Source organism: Macadamia integrifolia, chromosome 6 (genome assembly GCF_013358625.1).
Source record: "Macadamia integrifolia cultivar HAES 741 chromosome 6, SCU_Mint_v3, whole genome shotgun sequence".
Lineage (NCBI taxonomy): Eukaryota > Viridiplantae > Streptophyta > Magnoliopsida > Proteales > Proteaceae > Macadamia > Macadamia integrifolia.
In genome coordinates, this window is record NC_056562.1 from 18,723,481 (window position 1) to 18,732,864 (window position 9,384).

Below are 9,384 nucleotides of genomic sequence, written 5' to 3' on the forward strand. Positions count from 1 at the left end.
CGAGGAGCATGTTGAAAGATGTTGGTACGTCAATGACTTAGAAATCAATGTCAAACTTCACCAAGCCAATAATCACGATGAGGGTGAAGATTCCAAGGACTTCTCTTTTAGTATTATCATATGCCCGTATTGTCTAGTTTGACGGACTCATCTCTTCCATATTGATGCCGATGCTCTTGGCTAACCTCAAAGGTAGACCATTCAAAGTAAACCCATTGTCAATGAAGATTTGAGGCATGATTTTGTCAATACATTCTACTGTGATGTGCAAAGCCTTGTTGTGCCTGGCCCCATTGGGGAGTTTAGATTCTGAAAACATCAATGACTGCACTACATAGGTTGCCCCTACTATTTGTGTGAGATGTGTTGGATCTATCTCGATCAGCACTTGCACATTAGTGAGGGACTTTAAGACTGCTTCATGGTGTGAAGGGAAGGCCATTAATAATTCCCAAATTGAGATATTGGCTGGGCCTTTTTGAGCTGAGCCAAGACTGGATTCTTCGATTCTTTCTTTAAACCACTTGCTCCTGGCTCATTAGTCATTGACTGTTCTACAGCTACGGCCTTGTCCTTGTAGTCTCTTCCGCTTCGAGTCTCCATCACATTAACAGGTTTCTTTACAATAATCTCTATGGGATAGTAATCCTCATCATCACTGTTTGTTATGGTAACTATCCCTACCATAGGATCATCTTCTTCTTCTTTAGATTCTCCTTCCCTGCTTGGGGTGGGAAGTCGAGGTCCCCCGCAAATATCCAGAGTCCTGGCTTGCACTTTCTTGACTGCATTAGAAAGGCATGTAATTTTTGTGTCTATCATTTCTACAAATGTGTCATATCCCCTTGCTTTTTTAAAGTTTCTCAACTGCTCGGGGTAGTAGTGTTCACTGATGGCCACTTCACCTAACATTTGATCAATTTTATCGGCCTTAAGTTTTAGCTCAACCAAACGACTATAGACACTACTATGTGTTTTGCTATAGGATTTACTTCACCCTCAAAAGTGATCTCATACCCTTCACTATCTTTTGAATCTGATGTTGGCTCATCTCCTTCCATGTGGATTGTGAATGCTGATTGGATTGCATCGGTAGGGTCAATCATCGGGTCATCTTCTCCAATTGCATACACAGAATACCCTCCAGGATCTCTGGGTGAATAATATTTAGACTCACCATCTTCATTATTGTTCCAAGGTCCCTCGTAATCAGTGTCATCCCAGTCTTGGTACTCATCATCACTTCAGGAATTAGAGTCATTATCATCATCCCCATTCTCACTCTCATCCTCATCGTCGTTGTCATCATCCTCTTCTTCACTGATGTCCCCCTCACTTGGTTCTTCATCAAATTCCTTATGACCCTCGAATTCTCCTGTATCCAAACATTCATAGTATTCAGAGCATATGGATTGAAAGATCTCCATAGGACCAGACTTGACCTCATTGGCTTGAAGTCGGATTATGCCAGACTCATCATCTTCTATATCACTCCCGATGTGGATTAGGCAGGTGTGTTCTTTGATTTGTTCTCAATTGCCAATGCCATTACTACTCTGCGGAGGTCACCCATGACTCCTTTAATTGCCTCTAGATTGTCCTCCTAAGGTAAGGTTGTTTGAATTAGAGAAGTGGGATCAACATCTTGATTTTCTCCTAAGATATTCACCAAACATATTGTTGAGGTTATTTTTGGAGAATCCAGTAATGTAAGCATGTCTTTCCAATTGTATCCGCCTATCCATTCTTCTCTCGGGTTATCCACTGAACCTTGGGAGTGGGATTGGTATGAGGGTGATGAGGGATATGAGGCGGGGTGATATAAAGGTGATGTGATATTAGAGATAGGGTATTGTGATGAAGATAAGGGGTGATAAGATGAGGAAGTTTCTCCTTGATAGTATAGTGAAGGTTGGTGATATGGAGCAAGTTGGTGGTATGGAAAATGTTGATGGTGTGGTAAAGGTTGGTAGTATGGTAGAGGTTGAAGGTATGGTACAATGGATCCTCTTGTTGATGATAAAGGAGGATAGCAGATATCTAATCTTCTAGTTCTTCTTCAGAGGATTCTTCTCTTTTCAGAGTCTTCATGGCCTTGGTTCTTTAACTCATGGCTTTCCTATAAGTTTAGGCATTTATGTGATTCTTCAGATCTCGAGGTATGATGAGTTAAGTGGGATCATTGTCTATTGCTTCTTCGTCTAGGTTGTTGACAAGATTATAGAACATTGGATGTGAAAAGCGCTTATCTAACTGATACATGTAAACTGCCCTTCAGAAGGAGTTGCACTCCTTTTGACAAGTATCCTTAACGAAACCACTGATGTGCCTTAATAATCCCCAAGGAAGAGACAGTCCTTGCACAAGCAAGAACTTCTTTCTCCACTCAACATGCCTCTCCTCATAGTACTTCTTAGAATCTCTAATAAAATGAGTTGGATCAAAGAATCAAGGATCCTAGTTTTGCCATTCATCCATTGTTGCTAGCATGTTAATGGTTCCATGATATGGGAGTGGATTGGTATTGACATTAGGAGATTGCTCGACCTTGACTTCAATAGTCCCATCGTCTACCAAATCCTAGATTGCATGTTACAAATCCAAGCATCTTTCAGTGTTGTGCCCCTTTTAAGTGTGGTAAGCACAATATTCATGGTCCCTATACCAAGCTGGAGGAGGGTTGTGATTACTCTTGAAGCCACTGTCCCTAGTAATCCCTGTTTCTTTAGCTTTTCATACACTGCTATCACGGGAATTCCCAAATTAGTGAACTGTCTCCTTGGGCGAGAAGCCTTCTAAGCAGGGGCATCTGCTTGTATCACAAATGGTTGTGAAGAGGTGACAAGTGAGACTGACTGTTGGACTGTGCCTACCACATTAGTTTCAGGGCCCTTTCCACGTCTAACCCTGGTATTTTTTCCTGCATCTTAGGAGGATCCCTGATATTGAGATTCCCTTAGAATTCTATTTTTCACACATGTAATAGTGGCTATCAAGGCATCAAAAGTTTGTAGGTGTTGGTAATAGAGGACATCATAATAAGACTTTGACAAGTTTTCAATCAATATCTACTTGCTCTGCTTTTGAAGGCCGATCTGCCATTTTGGTGGCCTTATCCCTAAACCTCATCAAAACGGTGGTGAATCCTTCTCTGGGCTACTATCTCAACGTCTCAAGCTCCTAATGCTTCACATCTACTTTGATGTTATATGAATACTGTTTAGTGAAGGCTTTCACCACTATTGACCAATTATAGATTTGGGACGACTCCAACCGTGTGAGCCACTTTAGTGCTGGTCCTGATAGGGTTAACATGAAGGCTTGCCCCATCTGGTTGTCAGCAAGCTGGCATGATTTGGCGATGCTAAGAAAGACTTTAAGATGATCCTTGGGGTCTTCTGACCCATCAAATTTGTTGGTCTACCATTTGAACTTCTCAGGAATCCTTGCCTCGGAAAAGAAACTCATTTCATCAGAATCCACCATTTGAATTTTCGAACTCTTTCCTGTTCAAAGCATGTTTTCCAACTTTTCCAATTGCTCTCTGATTCTTCTTCCTCTCTCTGTCTCTGGAGTTTCCATTTGGATGTGCACCACAAACTCCTCTTCCTCATCTTCAATCACTACCCTAGGAGGAGGGACCCTGAAATAGGTTCCTCATTGACCATTTGGATGGGTAGGTGAAACTCCTCTCTGACCGATTGGCCTAACTTGTTCTAGTTCTCCTGATTCAACTCGAGAAGAAGTCCCTCGATGACCTGTAGGTCCGTTCTAATCCAACTCTCTTGTAGCTTGTACTGGTTTAGCCTTGGGAGGGTTTCAAAGCATATGCAATATCTGAGCTAAACCAATCTTGACCTCGACCATCTTTGTCTGCAAGGTCTCTATGGGGTGGACCCAGCTTGCTCTGGTGATTCAGGGTTATGTGGATCCATGTGAATTGGGTTGTAATCACTGGCTGGTAGATAATCTTGGACAGATGATGGAGGTGATACTGGGCTTAAGCGAATCAATTGATTACCCTGACGTGTCTAAATGGACTGCGGGGAATATTTAAGGTGTGGAATTGTGCCTGAACCAAAAATGGCTTATTTTAGGATTCTTTTATTCCCAACCCTTTATTCATTCATCCACTCAATTATCAACCAATGATCCATCCAAAGTTAGTCCACTTAATGAGAGGGATTGGGTAGGGGTCGATGCCCCTAGTCCACTTAATGTCATAAGCGGGAGATTCACACAAATGACTTAACCAAAATATTCCTATTAAGACATTTTCCATCGATAAAGTCATGCTTTCCTTAATCTTACCCCACTAGGTGACCTTCCTCCTGGTTTCCTCGGGTCTTTTAGATAATTTGGCATTTTGTGGGACTTTAACGGGCATCACCCTGGAGTCGTGCATACCAAATTATCCATATTTCATTTCTAAGAAAGGACACCTTTTATCCGAAACCCACTGAGGAGAGCGTTTCCTTATGACTAGAATGTATTATAGGAAGATTCTTTTTCAAGGCCTCAAACAAATTCTACAGATAAGCTTGTGGCATTCTTAGCGTTCTCCATCTATTTCCTACATGATGCGAGCATGCGGTGGATGCAATAGGACCAACAAGGTTTCCTTTATAGGATCTATATATGCAAGGTACGTGATCCTTTTGATATACCCGGAGGTACAAGATCAATGGGGTGGCTTCCTTGCCCATTACTCGTGACTACACACGAGGTTAAGCAACTGGCCACGGGGTGGTGGAACCGTGAGTGATTGTGTGCAAAAGTGTAATGTGAGAATATCATTATTAGATCTCAGAATGTCATAAGTGTATGGACCTCCCCAAAGGTGCTGGCACAGTTACGAACATCCTTGCCATTAATAATATACCACACCTTTGTACAGGAAGTGGCTACCATTTGCTCTCAGAGTACTCTCCATGACATGCACTAACCTCCCCAAGGGTGCAGGCATGACAAGGAGTCCCTCACCAAAATGATTTCACTTCAAGCACAATGCACGATGTGGTTAGCGAATACAATTGCAAACAAGGGGTTAGCCAAACATATTTTCAAACAGATGTGGTGGAAAATGTTCTTGCATTTAATGGTAGCATCTAGTGTCTAAAGCTTGACAAGTCCCCAGTGGAGTCGCCACTGTGAGGGTAGCAGCTGAAAAAAGATCTTTTGGAGGTCCTAACCCTCTCTCCTCTCTTTTCTCAGGGAGGGGTGTGTCATGTGTGCTTACCTGCGGGTCCCGCACCGCCTTATCACTGCTTGGAGATATGTGGAGGCCTATTTCGTAGGAGTGAAAAGGTCATCTTTGAGGCGGGGATTTGATGATGGTCCAATACGGGGAATTGGGATCATACAAGAGGGTTTGGAGTCGGCACCTAGGATTATGGGCTTAGGACCAAGGGTAGGCCCGATTCCTGAAAAAAGAGCCCAAAATTTTATCTGGTCCAAAGATTTAGGGTATGTGCCAAGTTATAGAATTGGGGAAGTGTTAGGCACCCAATCTACCCAGTTTAATCAATCTTCCTACTAGATGCTTAAGAACGAACATTTTCCACAATTATTCCTATTTCGCATGCATGGCTAAGTTATCACACATATACACATTAATTGAATTTAAATGGTTATGTACATTAAAAAAAGGTCAATATAAAGTCTACATTATGACAATTTGGGTGACAAATTATACCTGAGCATGACCCCTTTTTCGGGTCAAGAGGGGTGGAACCCCAATTAGTGCCGGCACGAACTATCTTTTGGATTCTCTTGGCTCAGGGGAAGATGGTCTTGACTTTCAACTTCCTTTCTTAAGAGATATTGATTACGGTAATGTTCAGACGGAGTTTTGACTATGAATGGTTACGTTCAGATTTTGGCTATGGTATCAATTCCACAGAGCTTCTACTAGGGATGGGCTACTTTTGGATTTTGGCTGAGGTGGCACTCCAACAGAGCTTCCGCTGGGGATAGGTTATAGGAGAGCTAGGTTGAAGTGGCACTCTGACAGAGCTTCCATTGGGGATAGGTTATGGGAGGGCTAGGTTGAGGTGGCACTCCGGTAGAGCTTCCACTAGGATATGCTATAGGAATGCTAGGTTGAGGTGGCACTCTGGCAAAGCATCCGCTGGGAAAAGGCTAACCCTAAGGATTGAGGAGCTTCAAAGGCCCGAAAAACACTTCGAAGATCTGAAGAAAACTTCAAATCTTATGAAAATCTCTCCAAAGACTTGACGAGCCTCAAAAGGGAGTGGGAGACTAAAGGAAAATTTTCCTACACAAAATATTACCTAAAGAAGGCAAAGGATTGAAGAGTTTCAAAGGCCCAAAGAACACTTGGGATCTATTGAAGATCTCTCCGAAGACTTGAAAAAACTTAAGGGGGGAGGGGAGGAGAGAGGGTAGAGCTTCTCTACTATGGATGCTCCTAAGAGGCTTGAGTGTGAAAAACCATAGAGAGGGGGGTATTTATAGATTTTTTGAAACAATGGAGAGGAAAGAGGAATTTCCTTAGCCAATGGGGTGAAAAAGTTGTTTTTCTAAACCAATGGGGTGAAAACATAAATTTTTGGACCAATGGGGTGAAAGGTAAATTTCTTTGGCCAATGGGGAAAAAGTAATTTTTTTTGGGCCAACAAGGTAAAAAGATGTTTTTTTGGGCCAATGGGAGGTTATAGTGTAGGGTACACTAGTGGGACAGTGTAGAGTGCACAAGTGGGTGAAGAGACAATCCAATCATTGGAACACATATTTTGGCCATTGATGGTGACACACGAGGTTGGGTGGGGTGCACATGGTAGGTAGGGCGCGTGCAAGGCAGTATGCACGGGGCAGGCAAGGCGCGCGGGGAGCATTAGCAGGGCATGCAGCACTAGTGGGGGTGCGAAGTGCTGGCAAGGACACCGGAGGCTGCCAGGGTGCGGGGTGTTGGCAAGGGTGCAAAGTGCTGGCAGGGTGTGTATGAAGCAGGCCATGAGTGTGTGGGTAGGCGAGGTGTGTGCGAGGTAAGCCATAGGCATACGAGGCAGGCAGGGTGCGTGTAAGATAGGCCATGGATACGCGGGACAGGCGGGGTGCATGTGATGCAAGACATAGGCGTGTGGGGCAACCGGGGTGCGTGCGAGGTAGGCCATGATGGGCATGACTAGATGTTCTAAGATGTAATTTTTCAGGAGCGATTACAGGAGATCTGATGGTCCAATTTTGACGTACCATATATCATTGGAATCATAATTCAGAGTACTATGCATCCGCACAATCTCAAATTCCTTCGTGTATAAAACATTATAATTGGACCCTCCTTTTCTCTCGCATAGAGTTTTCAGGATTTTAGGTGAGTATGGGATGTTTCTAGGCTGGATTACCTCAATCAATTATCATCTCTGGAGATTGAAAGTAAGAAGTTGCATCCAAGATCCGTAATTCATCATTTCCAGAGGAGGGTGATAAAATTGGGTGTCTACAGTATGCAGCATCGTGAGCTGGTAGAGGTCTATTGTCATCCTGATACTATATTTTTCGATGGTATTCTTTTTGGAGTCATTATATGCCTATCTTTGACAGATGTGAACGGAATAACTCTTGTTATGTAACACACTAACATTAGAAGTTATCCCCACTTGATTTATGATTCCACTATGTTATACTCTGATTCCACTATAATTATTTATTTGGTTCGATGTTGTGTGATGGTGATGGTTAAGGTACTACTATTAGAGATCTTGGTAGAGATGTAAGACAGATAAGCGTCTTACTCACACTGCTAGTATCCTAGTACTGGGAGCGGGGTGTGACAATCTAGCAAGCAATTATTAAGTCCAAGATAAAGTCTTAGTGCTACTGCAACATAGGTGATATCCCTAGTCCGAAAAAACACATCGATCACCCACCAATACAAGATAATTGCAAGTCAGAGCCTATAGGCCCTGGAAAACCCACCGGTCACCCATGTTGTAGGATGGCCACAGTCACTGAAAACCCCTCGATCACCCATGCCGAATTCTCCTTTGTTATAGTACATCGTACTGCGGATATAGTATACTCAACAAGCATACCATCCCTTGGGATTAGCTAGTACGTAACACCCTACTAGCAAGCAGTGTAGCACCAGTGTCATGCCTTGTTCACATAGAACTGAACCAGTGACCGGGTTCCCTCTGGGTAACCCAAAACCACCAGAAATATAATAATATAATTCAACAAAAGTCACATATAACACAGAAATATAATAATATAATTCAACGAAAGTCTTGTCATATATATATATACCTCTAAGTTTCCCCACTTATTCTTGATACCCAAATTATTATACATGTATATTTACATGTGGGCCCATAGGCATAATATTTACATAAGAAATAACAACTTAATTATTGAGAGCACAAAAAGGGGAATATGTCAAAAGAATAAAAAAGAAGAGTTGTGTTTTTTAAATTAACTACTGTTGCCTCACAAGATAATTCTCGCACGGGTATCTAACGCCGTGATTAAATCCCTCTGGGACTCACAATCTCCCACTAGAATTTCGTCAGTGGGTCCCAACTCTTGTTCCTCTACTAGGAATCCTGCAAAATCATCTAAAAATGTGTGTACACGAGAGGTGAGCTCACTAGCTCAATAATTGGAAAGAAAGACCCACACAAGCAATTGCATTTCAAATGATACTATATGTAAGAGATTCACTTTAGGCCTATCCACCTAAGCAACATTACTAAATCATAGGTTACGTGCTACTTACAACCACAATGCGTGTATGTCCTGGGTATATGACGCATTCTCCGTCCCCCAATACACCCATAGGGTTATCAGAGAGGGCCGGCCGTGAGTACTCAGAAAAGTAAATCGTGGTAGAACCACAGTAGAAAATAAATGTAGTATGCTCGGCCCTCTGAATATATCACCAAGGTTTCCAACTGTCCTAATGATTAGCTAGGCGTACCTCTAACCACCACAGCAGTCTGTGATCGACACTTCCCCCCAGTGATAACCCAAGACCTAAACCCCTGTTGCAAAGGGTCATAGCGCTAGGGAATGTCAAATTCTAACCACATACTCCTATATGAGATAGTATGACTATATAGTGCTTCCGTGTCCCATTCCATGGTGTATCAATGCATTCGTTTTCAAGCCGACTATGACATCTAGTCTAACAATTTATCACATGCCTAACTCATCATCATCATCATCCAACAATTTAATAAATCCATGCTCATAATTCAAGGCAAGAAACAAGTATTTGGAATTCGATGTACAACATATCAATTCATAAATGCATCTTATGGTCGACAAGCAAATGCATGAGGATGGCATAATGATATATATAAGATGAGGATGATGCATTAAACATTCCTAAAATTAAGATCAACGTCCTCTCCCCACTTA